Source organism: Lagenorhynchus albirostris, chromosome 20 (genome assembly GCF_949774975.1).
Source record: "Lagenorhynchus albirostris chromosome 20, mLagAlb1.1, whole genome shotgun sequence".
Lineage (NCBI taxonomy): Eukaryota > Metazoa > Chordata > Mammalia > Artiodactyla > Delphinidae > Lagenorhynchus > Lagenorhynchus albirostris.
The window spans coordinates 20,330,252-20,350,215 of NC_083114.1; the positions used below are offsets into that span (position 1 = coordinate 20,330,252).

The 19,964-nt window shown below is 46.8% G+C and overlaps 1 long non-coding RNA gene across 1 annotated transcript in view; it reads right to left on the reverse strand.

Annotated features, from left to right (window-relative positions):
- Positions 1–960: 960 nt before the first annotated feature.
- The window catches only part of LOC132510841 (uncharacterized), a 104,909-nt gene continuing 85,905 nt past the window's right edge, over positions 961–19,964 (reverse strand). The window contains exon 3 of the long non-coding RNA XR_009537444.1: positions 961–2,415. This is a non-coding gene — a long non-coding RNA (uncharacterized LOC132510841). The remainder of the gene's footprint in view (positions 2,416–19,964) is intronic.

Sequence of the window (19,964 nt, forward strand, 5' to 3'; positions counted from 1 at the left end):
AAAGCAGAAACTAACACACCATTGTAAAGCAATTATACTCCAATAAAGATGTTTAAAAAAAATAGATTTCAATATTGATATACAGGGACCACCTTTATTCTAAATCACCGTGGTTGGTTATACAGAAACTCACCCGGCTACACAGAATCCTGCCTTTTTCTTCAGAACCATTCTTGGTTGTGCTACACCCTTGGCGATTTTGCAGAAATCTGAATTCACAGAATCCTGCTTTGTTACAGAGAAACCTGCTGTGCTCTGCACAGCCCTGCCCCATTAGAGAGAACTCAGCATCATTACACCAGCATAGTTGACTCAGACACCTGCTCTGGGGCTCAGGACCCTGCTGTCGGCCTGACCCCTGCTTACCAACCTCATTGTGCCATAGAACCCACTTTGGCTGCACAAAGCCCTCCCGGGAGGTTCAAAATTCTGATTTTTAAAATAGATCCCAGAATTGGTACATAGAAACCTAGTGGGTTACACTGAATTCATCTGTTTCGTAGGACCCCGGCCTGGTACATTTTCCCCCACAAAGCCCAGCATCACCCCTGTGGCTTCCCTAAGGATGCTGCACTGTACCTGCCTTTGTGAGGGCAGTGGGGGGAAGAACAGCGGAAGGGTCCTCCCAATATCACCCTTGCTTTAGGGGAGGCTGGGAGGACTCACACCCCCTCCCCCAATTCAGGGTCCAGGCCCCCTTCACTCCTTCCACCCCTGCCAGGGAGGACTTAAGCTTGAGCTCTACAGAGCAAGGGGCCAGCAGGGACTCTGGTCAAGGCCTCAGGGGAGGGGCCCAAGAACCAACCTAGCTTCCCCTCAGTGCTGGCCCCAGCCACCTGGGCACAAATGTACCTGGACAGAAATAATCAGCCGAAGTAATTTAGCTTTAAATAGCAACACTGAGAATGTTTCCACAAAATTTTCTCCAAGGAGACCTAAGCAAAATTAATGATGGCACAATTTCAGAGAGAAATGTTATTTATTAAGGCCTAATCATTCTGAGGAGGGGGGAGTCATTAAAACATAATAAAGTAGAAATCAGCCTGCCCGGCCCAGCCTGGCCCTGCTCAGCCCAGGAGCCAAGGAGGAGCCCCGGGAGGCCGGCCGGGATTAGGAAAGCCTCGAAAAGAAGCTTCCTGCAAAATGAACAGCTTCTGCAGGGGTCTCCCTGGTATGGGAGGACTAGGCGAGGCTCCCCGGTCCCAGCCACGTTTCCTATGGGCTGTGTCCACTCCAGCTCATTTGCTTCTTTGCTGAGTGCCCCAAAGGGGAACAGCCTTGACAATCAATCGCCAAGACGCCGTTAAGGAATGGAGCTCCCCAAAAGAAGACCTTGTCCTGCCCCATCCCACTTCCTGCTGCCCTCACCTTAAAGCAGCCTTCATCCACTTCTTCTTTCAACTGTTATGTATTGAGCACCTAAAACTGAGAGCCCAGCGCTGTCCTAGATGCTGGGGAATAGAACAGTGGGAAGATGGGTAAACAAGTATTGATAAATAAACAAGATGACATCTGGCAGTAATCGTGTTATGGAGGCAATAAAGTGATGGGGGTGATGGGAGAGGGTGAGTGATTTGGGCATCATGATCAGGAAGGGGCGCTAAGAGAAGGCAGCATTGGAGCTGAGACGCTAAAAACAAGGAGGAGTTGGTCCTGTGAAGATCTGGGGGGCGGGAAGGACTCCCAGGCAGAGGGCACAGCACGGGCAAAAGGCCTGGAAGAGAAGAGAAGCTTGGCTTCCTGAAGGAAGCGTGAGATGGCCAGAGTGCCTGGGGCCTGGAGGGTGGAGGGGAGAGTGACAGGGCCTATATTTGTCATTGCGTTACCAACAGTGCAGGGATGGGTCAAAGTCACCAAGGGAAAGATGAGATTCAGAGGAGAAAGAGTGAGGGACCACTGATTCTACAGCCACTGCCCACCCTGAGATCTTCCTCCCATTATACTGTGACCTCCGATGTGCCTGACACTGATGTGAAGCTTGGTCGTTCCCCACCTACATGGGTTACAGGCTACCGGACAAGATATCTGTCCACTCAGGAGACATTTATCAAGCAGCTGCTGTGTGCCGGCTGCCACTTTCCGTAAGGACAGTCAACAGAGTAAGAAAGGTCTGGAGGAGGCTGTCTCGCATCTGTTGAGGACATGATCTCCGGGTAGTTTTCTGGGTCTGTGGTCCAAAATGCAGGTCCTAGGGTTGGCAAGACATTTCATCTCTAAACTTCAGCTCTTCAATTACAAAATGGGATGATTGTACCTACCCTGTGGAATTCTTTAGGCAATTAAGTGGGTGCAAGTAGGCTGCTGTTTGGCTGATCTGGGGCGGGCTCAGCAGGGCCAGTCCGTTGCAGGCAGTGTGGCTGGGTGGCTCAGCTTTACGTGGCTCTCATCCTCCTTGGGCCAGCAGTCTAGCTCGTTCTTCTCATAAGAATGGCAAAGGGGCAAGAGAGTAAGGAGAAATATTCAATCTCTTCAAGACTAGACTCAGAACTGTCACTTCTGCCCCATTCCATTGGCCAAAGTAAGTCACACAGCCCAGCCCAGAGTCCAAAGGAACTGAAATCCCCTCTGTCCCTTAAGTGGAAGGAACTGTAGAGTCCCATTACCAAGGGAGTGGACACAAAGAGGGGTTAAGATTTGGGGCCAGGAATGCAATCTACTATGGGTGGTACCATTTGGGCTCCTAGATCCAGCTGAACCTGAGCCACATTCACCACTTGAATCCAACTGATCTTTCTGCCCTGTTCATACCTTGACAGAGTCCATGTTTTACTTAACATCGAAGACAATTTTCTTCTAAGGGAGACAGGAGGAGCCTTATTACATATTGAGTCCCACCATGTGACAAGCACTGTGCTAGAAGCTATACACCCGTTCTCACACTTGACCCTTAAATAGTAGCTCTGTGAAGCAGCTGGGGACATGCCCATCTTGCAAGTAGGAAATAGGGTCAGCTGGGTTGTGTGACCTGTCCACGGTCTCATGGTGAGGAAGTAGCTGAGTGGTGAGGGTTGAAAGTGCCCAGTGGTCGGCTTGAGAATGAAACGCGTGCTTTCCCCACTTTGTAATTGTGACCCTTCACCCTGGAAGTGGGTGGCACAGATCTTATGCCCCACGCTCCCCTCAGCCAGCAAAACTAACAAAGATAACAACTAATTCTCCTGAGCCCTTCCTGTGTGCCAAGTAACTGCTAAGCACTTCAAATGCGTTAGCTCAGGTAATCTTTGCAAGGCCCTGGATGGATGTAAGTGTTAGCATTATCTCTGTTTTACCGATGAGGAAACTGAGCCTCAGAAAGGTTAGAGAACCTACCCAGGTACTAAGTGGTGGGGCCAGTATTCCAACCTCTCCTGTCTGGCAGCAGAGCCTGGCCTCAGAGACTCCGTTTAGGCCAAAATGAGGGTCCTTAAAACCCAGGGAGGGACAGAGGCTTCAAACCTAGATCACCCGGCCTCTTCCCAGGGGACCATCACCCCAGGCTCCCCCAGTCTCACAAATTCTCAACTCACCCCTCATGAACCAACCCTTTCTCTAGCTGCAGACATGATAAATGGCTCCAATTATCCCCTCCGAACTCCGATTTAATGCAATGTTTTATTAATGGCAACTATCAGAGGACAGCATTAGCCCACTGCGCGGGCTGCCTGCCTTCATTCTGAAGCCTGAGCTCCATGCAGAAATGAAAGGGTGAGAAGGGAAAGGCACTGCCCTCCTCTCCAGGTCCACAGGCAGGGGAATTACTCCACGCCCCTTCCCACCAAGGCCCCAGGCTGAAGGAAAGCCATGTTTTAGCCTGGCACATTCCACACATTGCTAATGCTTTGTTGCTTCCTTGACTGACAAATTAGGGGTTTGAACAAAACGGTGGTGAGGGAGGAGGGAAGATGGCAGCGGCCCACCCTGCAATTAAGAGGGTGTGACAGAAAATGAGGGCCAGGAGAGTTTGCCATCCCGCAAACATTCCTTCGTCTTGTCCAGCTTTGGCTGAGAATTTTGAGAGTGACTATGGGCAACCCTCTGTTAACCACTGATGAATTTTCCACGCAGAGCCTGCCCTCTGGGTCATCCCACTGATCCAGGCTGAAAGTTCCCACCCAGCTTTCAGACCTGCCGTCCCAGGCCATCTGAGACTCAGGCTGGGCAGGTTTCACTGGCCCCACTGGACAGATGGAAAACTGAGTCCTGGAGAGAGGCAGTGCTTTATTCCAGGTCACAGTGGGAGCTGGTGGGAGAGCCAGCTCTCGCACCCCAGGCTTCTGACCCAGCCCAGAATCCTCCTACATGGCCACAGATGGTTTGCAGTGAGGAAGGGGCGTGGGTATCTTCTCCCCACTTCCCTGGTAGACTCTTGAGTCATCAGTCACCAGCAAATTCTAGACGGCGTGTGTATGTATGTGCATGTATGCAATGGATGCTCACCTGAGACTCACCTGATGCCGTGAAATCCCCCTCTTCCCAGGATTAACATAGAAAGAGGCCTGATGTTACTCGTTCAGTCAACAAACGGGTACTGAGTGCCCGCAACAGGCATGTGCTGTGGAAAGAATGGGAGACCAGACCAGACTGTGCTCCCAAAGCACCTTCAAACGTTAACAGACTACTTCAATACCCTCTAAAAATGAGGTAAAGGAGGCAGGTATAGAGGGCCCAGGGGCCCCAGATAGAGGTACTGTTTTGTCCATTCCAGCCTATAGACGGGGATGCTCTCAGCTAGGAATGCCTGAGGCCTTCACCTGGCCCATATTATTCCTAATGAGCCCCATAGACACTTCCCCCACCAGGGCTAGTGTTGTGGCTGGACCCGCCCTTGTGGTTCTAATTGTCATCCCAGGACACTCACTTCAGTAAAAACCACCAGGGAACTTTGAAGATGTATCACTCACAGGTCTTGGAAGGTACACAGCACGCTGGAGGGCCATACAGTGATGTCGTGGGGAGAGAGAGAGTACAGACTTGGGGCTCTGTTTATTAGGGTCCAAATGTGGAGTATCTAGGGTTTTCTGGGTTGGCTCCTTATGGGTAATTTAAAGCATAAGAGCAGGCATTAGTATGTGGGAAGGGATAAGCAGGGCCTTTCAAGCAGTGTATTATCTACGTTACCCAGGGATTTCTGAAAAAGAGCCCTTCCTGGGTGGGGCAACTTAATTCCTTATATTCCTTATCTGGTTGTTGTGGTAGTAGCTGTGTCATAAGCTGGCACTATTTTAATTCAAGATGGACGTCTTGTGAAATGGATACCTTGGCCATCATAAGCTTAATATCAGGCACTTACTGAGCTATAGGATGAAGTCAAGGAAAACTTCTGGGAGGAAAAAATATCCAAGGTGGGACTGAAAAAAGAGTGGGAACTAACCAAGTAAAGGGGGTGGGAGGTAATTCCAAGCAAAGGGAACAGTGCAAGAGGAGAATGGGTGGGGCTCAAACTCCCAGGAGAAGGCATTGGCTAGAGAGCCTGAAATGAAACTGAGGTTGGAAGGGGACAGACCCCCCCAGGGCCAGGCTAGAGAAGTTGTCCTTCCCCACCCAGGACCTGTGTGGCTCTAAGCAGGGAGATGAGGAAGTGATGCTTCAGAAAGAGCATTCTCGCTACAGTGTGGAGAAGGGATGGAAGCCGCAGGACCGTGGTGGGAAGGGCAGTGAGAGGCTGTTACCATGGTCCAGAGCAGGGAAGGCAGGGACTGTGGCCTGAATTGGGGAAGATGGCAATGTAGATTCAAAACAGATTAAGGGACTTCTAATTGACTTACAGAGGTCGGGTGAGGAAGGAAGCATCAAAATATCACCCTGTTTTCTTTTTTTTTTTTTGGCTGTGTTGGGTCTTCGTTGCTGTGTCTGGGCTTTCTCTAGTTGCAGCGAGCAGGGGCTACTCTTTGTTGCGGTACACAGTCTTCTCACTGCAGTGGCTTCTTTTGTTGTGGAGCATGGGCTCTAGGCCAACGGGCTTCAGTAGTTGTGGTACGTGGGCTCAGTAGTTGAGGCTCACGGGCTTAGTTGCTCCACGGCATGTGGGACCTTCCCAGACCAGGGCTTGAAACTGTGTCCCCTGCATTGGCAGGCAGATTCTTAACCACTGCGCCACCAGGGAAGCCCCACCCTGTTTTCTAACATGGGAAATTGTGGCTGTAACAGCAGGAGAAGATTCCCTGAGAGGAAGTTGAGATAGAGGAGACAAATATCCATGATTTTTTTAATGGATATTTTTAATGTGTGAAATCAGATAATGTTGGGTTTCCCAGGGCCCCCAAGCTAGACCAGATGGATGGTGATAATGGGAAGTGGTAATTAGAAAGGAAATTGTTTTCCTTATGACAATAAAACCTAGTACCTCCAAGGCTTGGCTCTGGAATGGGACCTCCTGATGGGGAGGTGGCTGGACCTGTGATTTCACATCCCTCTGCAACTCTGTTCTCCCATCCCTAGAGACTCCAGCATGCTGGCCTGCCAGGGTACTGCTACCCTTTTAACTTCTTTTCTCTTTCCTTTTTTAAAAAAATTGTTAACATAGAATAAAATTAGCTTTTGTTTGATTACAGTTCTTTGAATTTTAACTCATGTATAGATTCATGTTCCCACGGCTACAGAGCAATTCCATCACCCCAGAAAATCCTCATGCTGCCCCTTTGTATTTAAGTATTTTTCCCACTCCTATCCCTTGGCAACCACTAATCTGTTCTCTTTCAGTATAATTTGCCCTTTCCAGAATGTCATATAAATAGAATCACATAATATGTGACCTTGTAAGACTGTTTTTTTCACTCAGCATAATGCCTTCAAGACTCATGTAAAGTGTTTTATGTATCAATAGTTCTTACTGCTGAGGAGTATCTCATTCTATGGATGTACTACATTCATTCACCCATCAAAGGACAATTGGACTGTTTCCAGTTTTGGGTGATTATGAGTACAGCGGCTATAAACTCTCAAATACAGGTTTTTGTGTGAACGTAAGTTTCCATTTCTCTAGGGTAAATACCTAGAAGTGGGAATGCTGGGTTGTATGATGTGTATGTTTTATAACAAACTGCCAAACTGTTTTCTAGAGTGACTGTACCATTTGTGTACACCAGCAATGTATGAGAGTTTCAGTTTCTCCCTATCTTCACCAGTGCTTATTTTTTGTCAGTATTTTTTATTTTAGCCATTCTAATAGGTAGGTAATAGTATCTCAATGTGGTTTTAATTTGCAGTTCCATAGTGGCTAGGATGTCAAACATCTTTTCATGTGCTTGCTTGCCATCTATATATTCTCTTTGATGAGATGTCTTTTGCCCATTTTTTAATCAAGTTGTTTGTTTATTATTGGGTTTTGAGACATATATATATACATATATTACAAATCCTTCACCAGATATGTGATTTGCAAATATTTTCTCCCAGTCTAGTATCTTGTCTTAGTAGTGTCTTTCACTTAGCAAGAATTTTTCATTTTGATGAAGTCTGATTTATCAAATTTTTATTTTATAGATAATGCTTTTGGTGTCATATCAAAGAATTCTTTGCCTAGCCCCAAATCACTAAAGTTTCCTCCTTTGAGTTCTTCTAGAGGGTTTTTTTTTTTTAACATCTTTATTGGGGTATAATCGCTTTACAATGGTGTGTTAGTTTCTGCTTTATAACAAAGTGAATCAGTCATACATAAACATATGTTCCCATATGTCTTCCCTCTTGCGTCTCCCTCGTTCTAGAGGTTTTATAGTTTTATGTTTTACATTTAGATCTATGCTCCATTTTTATTGAATTTTTGTGTAAGGTATGAAGCTTAGGGTAAGGATCACTTTTGTACATATGGATGCCCAACTATTACAATACCATTTATGGAGGAAATAAAAAAACAACTATCCTTTCTCCATTGAATTGCCTTTGCATTTTTGTCAAAAATCAAATGATCTTATTTGTATAGGTCTCTTTCTGGACTTTCTATGCTGCTCCATTAATCTATGTTTTTTTTCTTGCATATGTATCTTTATTTTTACCATTGCCACACTGCCTTGATTACTGTATAAGCTTTATATTGTCTTAAAATTGGGTACTGTGAGTCCTCCAACTTTATTCTTCTTTTTCTAAATTCTTTTGGCTCTTCTACTTCCTATGCGTTTCCATAAGAATGGTAGAGTCAGCTCATCTATATCCACTGTTGACTTAAAAAAATGCACAACGTGAGCATTGTGAGTTAAGTTTTATTGGGGGCAAAATAAGGACTGCAGCCCAGGAGACAGTGTTTCAGATAATTCTGAGAGGAGGCAGGGGAGGAGCCAGCACATATAGGAGTTTTGCAACAAAAGGGTAGGTAGTCAGAATGTCAAAAGATTATTGTTAATGAAAGAAAACCAGATATCTCAAGTTAAGGAATTTAGCGCTTCTCAATGTATGGGAAGATTCAAGAGTCTGGGCTCACAGAAATCATTCCTTTGACATGCACCTCAGCTATCTGGGGCCAGTATCCTGTATTTTCACATCCTGAGTTTCCTCAGGGTTTACCGCAGGGAGTGGATGCAGTCTGATGGCTGCTAGATGGCAGGTATTCTATTCAGCCCTGATTTTCTGGGGCTCACCGGCTCACGTTAGAGGGTTGCAATCATTGATGACTGTAACATCCTTTGTTTATTGATATGGCAGGAAATATTCCATTTATAAATATTCCGTTCCATTTATAAATATTCCATTTATCGCCACAAGAAAAATTCTGCTCGATTTTCATTGGAATTGCCTTAAATCAATATAGACGGATATATTTGGAGAAAATTGACTTCTTTATTATTTTGAATCTTCCAATACATCCACATTATATGTCTCTCCATTTATTTAGGTCTTCTTTGATCTCTTTCATCAGCATTTCATAATTTTCAGCATGCTAAACCTCTGCACATTTTGTTAAATTTATACGTAAGTATTTCATATTTTTTAAGCTATTATTATAAATGACACTGTTTTTAAATTTTGGTGTCCAATTATTTGTTTCTCGTTTTTAGAAATATGTTTGATTTTCTGTGTTGATTTTGTATCCTGCAACCTTGCTAAACTGCCACTTAGTTGTAGGAGTCTTTGTTTTTGTAGATTCCTTAGAATTTTCTACATAGACATACATTTGGTCCTTCAGTAGGGACAGTTATCTTTATTACTTTTCAATCTGCATGCCTTTATTTCTTTTTCTTTCCTGATTTCATTGGCTAGAACTTCCAGTGGTGAGTGAACATCCTTGACTTGTTGCTGATCTTAGGGGGAAAACATTCTATTTTCACCATCAAGTATGATGTTAGTTGTAGGGTTTTTTTTATAGAGATCCTTTATCAGGTTAAGGAAGTTCCCTTATATTCCTAGTTTCCTGAAAGTTTGTATCATAAATCAATATTCTATTTTGTTAAATGTGTTTTTGTATTGGTTTATATGATCATGTGATTTTTCTTCTTTAGACTGTTAATATGGTGGCTGACATTTATTAATTTTCAAATATCTAACCAGCTTGACATTCTTGTAATTAACTGCACTTAGTCACAGTGTATTACCCTTTTCATGTATTGTTAGAATCAATGTGCTAATATTTTGTTAGGAAATTTTGTATCTGTATTCATGAAGAAAATCAATCTATAGTTTTCTTTTTTTATGCTTTGTATGTCTGGTTTTAGTATCAGGATAATCCTGGCCTCACAAAATGAGTTGGGTAGTATTTTCCAGAAGAGATTGGGTAGAATTTGTTATTTCTTCTTTAAATGTTTGGAAGAATTTGACAGAGAAATCATCTTGACTGGGAGATATATTTTTTGAAAGATTTTCTGTGTAAAAATTCAAATTCTTTAATAACTATAGGACTGCTTAGGTTATCTATTTTGTCATGGGTGCGTTTTGATAGCTTGTGATTTTTGAAGAATTGATCCATTTCATCTAAGTTGTCAAATTTATGTGACTGGAGTTGTTCATATTATTCCCTTAATATCCTTTTAATGTCTGTGGTGATATCCCTTCTCTTATTCCTGATAGTAGTAATTTTGTCTTCTCTTTCCCTCCCTCTCTCTCTCTTTTTTCCTTTATCAGTCTTGCTAGAGGTTTATCAATTTTATTGATATTTTTAAGAACCAGCTTCTGATTTCATTGATTTTTCTCTATTGTCTTTCTGTTTTCAATATCATTGAGTGGGGTTCAGATTGATTGATTTGTGCTTTATCTTCCTTCTTCAGCTTGCTTTCAATTTATTTGCTCTTCCCTTTCTAGTTTCTTAAGATAGAACCTAACATTATAGATTTAAAACCTTTCTTCTTTCCCAATATGTGTTGAATGCTATAAATATTCCTCTTACTATTGCTTTAACTGCATGCCACAAATTTTGATATGTTGTGTTTTCATTTTCATTCCGTTCAAAATATTTTCTCATTTCCCTTGAGGATTCTGATTTGACTCATGGATTATTTAAATGTATGTTGTTTAATTCAAAGTATCTGGAGATTTTCCTAGTTTAATATCTGGAGATATCTAGTTTAATTCCATTATGGTCAGAGAACATATTTTGTATAATTTCTACTTAATGTTGATAAGATTTGTTTTACGACCCAGTATTTCCCCTATCTTGGTGAATGTTCCATGTGCTCTTGAAAAGAATGTACATTCTACTTTAGTTAGGTTGAATGTTATGCAAATAACTATTAGATCCAGTTGATTGATTGTGTTGTTCATTTCTACTGATTTTTTTGTCTGTTAGTTCTTCCAATAACTGAGAAAGGAGTTTTAATGTTTCCAGTTATAATTATGGGTTTGTCTATTTCTCCTTCCGGTTCTGTCAGTTTTTGCTCTGATGTTAAATGAATCCACATTTAGACTTTTTTTTGGTCTTCTTTGTGAATTAATGCTTTTATCATTATGTAAAAACCCATTTTATCCCTGTTAATTTCCTTTGCTCTGAAGTCTACTTCATCTGATATTAACAAAGCAACCCAGCTTTCTTTTGATTAGTATTTGCATGGTATATATTTTTCCCTCCTTTTACTTTTAACCCGTTTACATCAATATATTTGATGTGAGTGTCTTGAAGATAGGATATACTTGGGCCAGGGTTTTTTCTTAATCCATTCTGATGATCTCTACATTTAAATGGATGTGTTCAGATCATTTACATTTAATATAATTATTGATATGTTTGGCTTTAGACCTACCATTTTATCAGTTTCCTGTTTAATCCCTCTATTCTTTTGGTATTTGTTTCTCTATTTCCTCCTTTTCTGACATATTTTGGGTTAGGTAAACATTTTTTGTATTTAACTTAAATTTATCTATTGTACATTTTACAATATCTCTTTTTATAGCTGTTTTTAGTGTTGCTCTAGGAATTAAAGTATATATATTATAGCTAACTTCTACAAGGTCACTCAGTAAGTAAGTGGCAGAGCCAGAATCCACACCCACCCCCGCAACCCAGGGAGCCTGAGACCAAAAGCAGGAACATAATCACACCCCCTGGTTCCAATCTGGCCCAGTAGAAAGCCCCGTGAGCTGGAATCAGCAAAGATCCCAGCGCCGGTTATAAAATGCCTTGACTCCAAGAGATGAAAAGGGTATCCCAAGTCACCCCGTCAGACCAGGACCCTGCAGGGCTTCAGCTACCAAGTTTTTAGCTGCTTTAAAAGAAGAAACAGCAAAGGTGGAGTCCTAAGAATGATGCTCCAGGATATAGGGCACCTTCTGTCACTTGCTCCCTCATCAATAACCCATGGAGCAGGAGTCACTAAGAGCTCATGGCCTTGACCTCCAGGTCAGGATTGTGAACAACATCCTAGGCTTGCTGATGAGCGTGGCTCACCAGGAGCTCAGGCAGTGACCTCAGGATCAGAGGCAGGGATCCCAAACTTCCCACCACCTCAGGCCGGTCAGGCCTCCAACCTCCTCAGCCTCCAGCCCTGCCCTGCTTCCTGCCTCTGAACCTTCTCAGCCTCACTCTCCATCTCTCCAGCCCTGCCCCTGCCCTTCAGTTTGATCTCCTTTTTGTTCATCTTTTGCATGTTCTCCCTAGTTCCTCATTACACTTTCCCCTTCTTCCCTCCTTCTCAACGCTTATTCCTCCTTCACTCTCCCTCATCTCTCCCTATTCCTCCCCTCTTGTCCATCCCAGATTCATTCATTCATTCATTCAACAATCATCAAGTGCCTAGTACTGGGATAAACATGGACAATTCCAAAAAAAAAAAATGAGGATACTGCTTTGCCCTGGAGGAGCTCATAGTTCTAGTAAGAGAGACAGATGAGAATGCAATATGACAAGTTCTTAAAACACCTAGGCTCCTGGGTTGATTTGAAGAAGTTTTCCCTCCCTCCCCATACCCTGAGTCCAAGCAGACTTACTCCCAATGTAAGAAGCTTCTCAGCCTCATCCAAGGGTAAGATACCTCTTCCTCTGGGAAAACATGTTAGAAAACAACTCTCACTTGCCCTCTTGGCTAGGAGTCTTTGTGCTGTGTACAACCTGCCCAACAGTTCATGGAAGCCCTGCCCTGGGGTTCACACCTCAGCCAGTGAATAGCTCTGCTTCCCTGGACCTTCCTGGACCTTTTGGCAGAACCAGAAAGGTCTTTTCAAATTGAGCATGGCTCCCCAGACAGATGAGGGAAAATCACAGTGTCTACCAGGTGCTGCCCAACACCTCTATCATCCAGGTTGGCGGGGGCCTCTCTCTTGCTTCTTTGGCTGAACTCCCCCCTTCTCTTCTTCTCCCTCATCCTCCAAGGCTCAGGAAGACAGTGAATCTCTTGCCTGTCATCTTTCTGCACAGTTGGAATTGACAGGTCCTTGGGTGGAGGGACTGGTCCCTCCTCTGACAGCAAACTGTTCTAGATAAATGAGTATTGGTTTTGTTCTGTTTGGTTTTCATCTGTAGCTATCCTCTGATTTTTTTTCCCCCCTACAAAATTGGTTAAGCAATGATACTGTGGCCTGGATCTGCAGTTGCACTGATTGAGAGGCTCCTGGAGACTGGATCTTTCAGTGAGCTTTCTGCTTTGTTTAGCTTTCCACTCCACCCCCAACTCAACTGCCTCTTCTAGATTTGTGAGAAAAGTAGAAAGGGAGGGAACTAACATATACAGAGCATCTATTAGTGCCAGGCACTGTGCAGGTGATTTATGCCAGTTGTCTCATTCTAGCTTCAAAAACAAACCAATGTGGTGGACATTATTATTCCTATTCTTCAGATGAAGAAAATGGGGTTCAGAGAGGTTCAGAAACCCGTTCAAGATTGCACAGCCAGAAATCAGCAGAGCCAGCAGGGGAGCCCAGTGCTTCCCCTGCCAGACACGTGCATTTTATTCTTGGCCAGCTCACTATGTGGCCCTCAGCAAGTGGTCCTCTCTAGACTTCAGGCTTCCCCTCTGTGAAATGGTGAGAGCCCAGGAGGGAGCATGGCAGGGTGTGGGAGCTGGGAGGAGTAGACAGCAATCAGTGGGGGCAGTGGAGTGAGCTGGCTCACAGGTCTGCTTGCTGGGTGGGCAGGTTCCCAGGAGCAGTCAGTCCTGGTATTCAAAGCAAAGACCTAGAGGTCTGACTCTTTCCCTCCCTCCCCCTCCTCCATGGGGTCATGTAGTTGCCAGGCATTGCAGAACTCGCCTTAGTGCCGACCTCAAGAACTCAAGGGAGAAGGTTCCTGTGAACTTTGTGATACCTGGAGCTTGGGACTTAGCATGCCTTCAAGTCCTAGGGTATGTATGGTAGGAGGATCCTCTGTGGATTGGCCAAGCCCTCTGTGACGCCGCCAGGGCTTGAGAGGGAGCAGCCTCTTAAATGCCAGGAAAGGAGAGGGAGAGGGAAGGAGCTTCCAGGGGAGCAGCAACGAGGAGAAATGGAAAGGCCACTGGTTGAAGAGTCAGGAGACCTGGGTGTGAGCCCCACCCCATTTGCACACCTCTTAGCCATGTGACCTTGGATGAGTCACTTCACCCCTCGAAGGCCTTAAAAATAACAAAAAGTTGATATTGGAGGGTTTACTGTCTTCCAAGCACTGATCTAAGCACTTTCCAAATATTAACTCATTTAATCCTCAAGATAGCTCTAAGAAGAGCATCATCCTTACTTTACATTCATCAAAATCAAGGGAAGTTGTGAAGATCAAATGACATAAAACAGTAAAGCTGTTTTTACAGTGTGTGTGGAGGCGGGGGAGGACTGTGTGTGTGTGTGTGTGTGTGTGTGTGTGTGTGCGTGTGCGAGTGTAAGGGGAGGACGTCATTGCAGAACTCAGCTCTGCCAGAGCCCATCAGGGAGGAGCAGCCTCCTGAGGCCTGGCCACCCCCAGAGATGCTGACAACCTCCGTGGTCCCCTGGGAGACCTCCTTGCCCTGGCCTTGCCCTGACCACAGTCCATCACTCAATCCACAAATATTTGAGGGTGGGTCATAGGCCAGGTATGTTCTAGGTGCTGGGACCAGAGACACAGAGAGAGCATTCCTGCCTGTTTAACATATGCATCATCCATAATAAAATCTCATGTGGAGGAGATAAGTGTTTTGGAGAAAAAGAAAGCAGAGTGAGAGATTCTGAAAGGATGGTTGGGGAGGCCCGCTTGAAAAGATGACCTCTGAGCAGATTCCTGAATGAAGGGAAGCAGAGGACCTGCAAGGTCCTGTGGTGGGGACAGGCTCGGCGGATCCAAGCAGCCACAGCCCAGCCCGATGGAGAAGAGCAAGCGAGCAGGGCCAGGTCTCCCTCAGCGCTGCGGCCCACATGAGGACACAGGGTTTGTTGTAAGCATGGTGGTGCGCCTTGGAAGATTCTGAGCAAAAGGGGGCGACCTCATCTGACAGGGAACAGGAGGTGGCTATGCACCTGGCAGAGTGATCTTTCAAAACCTCTCACAATCCCTATCCTCTTTTACAGCTCTTCAGGGGACTCCACGGTCCTCAGGATACAGGCCAGGCTCCAAGGTGTGGCCCCGCTCCTGTGGCCTCCCAGTCAAGCACCTCCCTTCCCAAGTACCAACCAACCTCCAGGCTCGCTGACCCCCACTCTTCTCCTACTGTCCCTAAACCTTTATCCTCTAAATGTGCAGACTCTGCCTGGAGTACCTGTCTCTCCACCAGAACGGGACACCCTGACCCTCACCTCCATCTTGGCCTGTCATCTCCTGCAGGAAATCTCTCCCGGCTGCCATGTCCCACAGCAGGTGAGGGCACTACATTCGGCTCTCAGGGCCCGTGCTGACAGCTGTTTCTCGCAGAGATCGTCACTGCCTGCCCTCTCGTGAGTCTCTGCCAGACGAAGCAAGCTCCTTCAGGCTGACACCGGAAATTACCCAGCCCCTAGTGCCAGCCCCTGGTGCCGTGCCTGACAGATGTTCGGTAGATGCTTAGCAAACACTGAATGAATTAATAATAATAATTGAGTTAATAATATCCGAGTAAGACTGCCCCCTCTCCCCACCCTTACTGCACAAGGCTTCCAGGTTCCCAGGGTCGGGGGCCTGAGGGGAGAACCCCCTTTTGCTTCTCCAGGGAGAGGCAGCAGAGGCTGGGCCAGGCTGGCTCTGAGGGGGCCGGGAGCCAACTGCAAGGCTGACTTAGCACTCATAAACAGCCCAGTTACATTTATAGCCATGTTCTTATTAAGCACCAGGAGAGAAGAGATGAATCATACCCCCTCCTCCTGCCCACAGCCTGGGGAGGTGGAGCCCACCAGCCAGCCTGGCCTTAAATCTCAGGAAACGTAAAAGTCACAAGTGCTCAGGGCCAGCCCTGCATCACCAGGGACAACTGAGAGTAATGCAGCTTCTCAGGCAGAGCCCTGACCTATGCCCTACAAGGGTTCAGGCTGAAGGCAAAAGAGGGAAGGGGTAGGAAGGAGGAGGTGCTCCTCCCCAAGAAGTCTAGGAACAGGATCCTCAATTCAGAGCTGTACTAAATGCTGTGTGACCTTGGGAAGGTCAGATGACCTCTCTGAGCCTTTGGGTGACACGCTTCCCCTTGGTGAACAGAATCTAGGTGTTTTAGGAAACACTCCCAAAAGATACATTTTGCTTCCCCTCAATCCTCCCATTTTACACAACGGGAAAGTAGAACCCAGAGGGTACCCTGGCTACCTGACTCCCACTGCCCTGAAGTTTAGAACTACAGTGAGTTCATAGACTGGACATGGCCTTGAAGGTGAGGCCAGAGACAGCATTTACAACCTCGCCTTCATGGCATCCTCACCCCAACCCTAATCTAGAAGCCACAAAATCCATTACCCTCCTAGAACAGGATAGGGGCCCTTAGCAAATGTTCTGCTCCTGCTACCCCAGGCTCACTTCCCTGGATGGGTGAGGGGTGAGGATGGTTGTACCCATTTCCCAGGGGGGAGTAGCTGGGGCACAGACCACCTGCCAGGACCGGTAACTTGGATGGGGGTTTCCTCAGACCTGAGGCCTCTTTATCTTTCTTTTGCATGTGTAATTGATTTCAGCAAGATTTATTAGGGTTTTTAAACCCTTTTTCATTGTGAAACATAACACAAATACCAAAAAGTGAATAATCCATAGCTGTAGAGCTTAATGAGTTATATAAAGTGAACACCCAGGAAACCACCTCCCAGGGCCCAGGAACTAGGACAGTGCCAGAAGTCACCCATCCCCATGCCAGCTCCTCCCTCCCCACTCAGGGAAATCACAACCTGACCTTTATGGGAGTTCTTTTTTCTGCCCTGTACTGAGCCCACTCACCTGGGAATTCAAGAGAATGAAGACACTGAACGGGAAGGCAAGAGGCATGGTTCCAGATCCCCTCCCCTCTGGGGGCCTCAATTTCTTCATTGGAAAGTAGAGGATTGAAGTCACCCAGCCAGAACAATCGAGAATCCTAACCTAGCAGGAACAAGTTCCTCTGGGGAAACGCGTGTGTGCAGGGGTGGGGGGCGGAAGGCACCTGGACACACCCTGGCAGGCTGCAGTTTCCTTCGTCCCCGTTCCAGGTAAGCAGTGGTGCTGGGATGCTGCGACTCAGGGCGGACCTCTTTCTGCCTCCCCTGCAGATGGAGTTTGGGGGTTTCCTGCCTGGAGATCTATGGGGGAACCCTGGGGTTCTCCAGGCTTATGCCTCGCCCCTGCCCTCCTGGTGAGCCTTTTGCTCAGTTCTGAGTTTTTCCTGTTTAAAAAAAAAAAAGTAACAACACAGAAGCCAAGCGGAGTTTCTTCCTTCCTGCTGTCATGAGCTCTGATGTGGCTTCAGGTCCCCTGCCTGCACAGACCTGGTGTCCCAGGGCTCTGCAGCCTGAGGGTCCAGACATGCATGACTATGGAGGAAAGGGAGAAAGAAGGGGGAAGGTGGGAAGGTGGAGCCAGCATCCCCTGAGCCCCTACTGTGTGCCAAGCACTGCACTTAGCATTCACTTTCAGGTTGAACCAGCCTCTCACACATTCAGAAGCAATATTAACACCTCCATTGCCCAAAGGAAGACACTGCGGCGTGCAGTTTCAGCAACTTGCCCAAAGCCACACTGTGAGGAAGCGGCAGAGGCAGGCTCAGAACCAACCTGACTCCACGGTCCTTATTCTCACTCTATGCCCAGTCCTGGCATGGAATCAAGACAAAGTCAATCTCTTCCCAAGGTCTGGCTCCCCTCTGCCCTGGCTGGGAGGGAATGGTGCTGATGAATGAAGGGGTGGATAAGTTATCAAAGAAAGTTAGAGGTGATGGAAGATGAAATGAATTAAAAGGGAAAATGAGAGTTGGGTGAGGACGTGGAGGCAGGCAAGGTTTCAGAGAACAGGCTGCAGTTTCCAGCTGGAGAAACTCAGTGGATGGTAGAGCCAAAATCCAAGATAGGAAAGAGCAGTTTTGACGGGGGAGGAGCTTAACTTTGAAGACTTTAACATCTTATTTTTTACTTTCTTATTCTTTGCAAAGAGCCAGCTGTGGAGGGTGAACCTTATAAATGGCGGGCTGGCAGATGGATGGATGGATGGATGGATGGATGGTTGGTTGGGAGAAGGGAGGGCTGAGCACATTTATGTCTGATGATCCTCTAGGTCACCACTGCATTTCTGGTGGGGATGGAGAGATGCACACACATTTGGAGTAAATACACTACGAGCAAGTCACATAGCTCATGTGACACAGGCTCGCATCCACAGCATTCCTGGCTCTCCTCCTGCACCCCTACTCCCTCCCCCTCTTCCTGCTCTCCCACCCTTGACCCTCGCTTCCTCCTCTATCTCCCTTCCCCATTGCCCTCCAGACCCCAGAAGGAAAAATGCTTCTCTGAGCCCAGGAACAATGGCTGTGAGCTCCAAACTCCTTTGCGTGTACCAGCAATTCCAGCCGGCAAAGCTGGGGCCCTGCTCAAAGCCACCTACAAGGCCTGGTGCAGACGTGGGACCAGATTGCCTGGTCACTCGACTCCTGGGACTCACTGCTGACCACATGCTGGACGAGAGGTGCCCGGGGGGGGGCGCTGCATTCCCTGGCTTGGGAAAACGCTGAAACCAGCCAGCCTCTCAGCCCGGCTGGGCTCCTGCTTCCCAGCCTAGGTTAGGGCCAGGGCTTCTCAGCTGTAAGCCTTGATTACTCAGTTGCCTTTCCTGCTGAATGATTTTAGTTGAATAATTTTGCATGATCTCTGCACAGTGTGAGAGAGCCCCAAGCTGAGGATGAGGAGCTAACACAGTGGGGGGAAGGGTCAAACTGGAATGTAAAAAGCTCCCTACAAACCAGCCTCTGCTGGGGACGAGGGTTTCCTACACTAGTGGCTGCTGGTCACCACTAACTGGTTCCTCATCCCCTTTGTGATGTGGGCTTTTGATGTGAGGTGGTTCCCGCTTGGTTCCTCATCCCCTTTGTGATGTGGGCCCTTTGGTGTGACTAACTACAGCAGCCCCTCCCTCTGTTCTTTGCTCCGAGGAGCCCCCAAAAGGAAAGGGCCCATGGGTGGCTCCCAGACTTGTGTGGTCATGGGTGGGTCCCATGTGAATCAATGTACCAGGCACTGCACTAGTGTTACCTCACTGCATCTCCACCACATCTAGCCACACGCATGCACGCCCTGGAAACAGGCATTGTCATCCCTAACATGCAATGAGGAAACAGGTGCAGACTTGCATGAGACCCCCCGCCCAGTTAAGACTAAGGGAGCCAAGGTCAAGCCCAAGATTGACAGACCTCAAAAGGGGGAGTGCTCAGGACTCCAAGAGAAGGCACTGGATCTGGGTTGGAAGTGGAGACTTCAAACCGGAAGACCTCCCTAGGTGCAGAGCAGAGTCCAGTAGAGGAAACTAAGGAGTTTCCCTGAAGAAGAAGGAGCTGGGAAAGCAGAGCAGTTAGAAGATCTGCAAGAAACTTAGAATCACAGTCTAGAGCTGCCAGGACTCTTAGAGGGCTTCGAATCATCCTCTTCATTTTACAGACGAATTTCACAGTAATCCCAGAGAAGTCAAGTGGCTTAGCCAAGGTCACACGGTAGGGGAGCTGAGATCAGAGCCAAATGCTTCCAATCCCCATAACCCCACACTGGGCTGAACCTCCCCCTTTCCCTAAGGCCAGCCCAGCTTTAGTTCCAGCAAGCCCCGGGTCAAGTCAGAGCAAGAGGAAGAGGGAATGAGGGAAGGTGGTCCCAGGCCAGGCCCAGGCAGGGAGGGTACCTCTCCTGCTGTCCCACCCCTACTCATTACTATTCCCAGCATCACCCCCTCACTCTCCTTACTGTGGAAATCCAGTGATACTGAGAGCTGGAATTTGGATGTTTTCCCAGCATTGGGGCTGTTAATTAAAACGAATAAATCTGCCACTTGGAGTTGGGTTGAAGAGGAGAAAGGCTGAGGTAGGAGAGGGAGAGGGGGACTCAGGCATAGGCTCCCCACGCACCCCCCTGCAAGGGTCTTTCCCTTTCAGTCCTGCCTCCTGAATTATCTTCTCTATCGGCCACTTACTCATTCCACACTTGAGTCTCTCAGCTGCCAGCTGCAGCCACTTCCTAGTCATTCTCTACTTCGTTCCAAGGAGGGAAGAAAGACTCGTTCCTAAGGCCAGGAC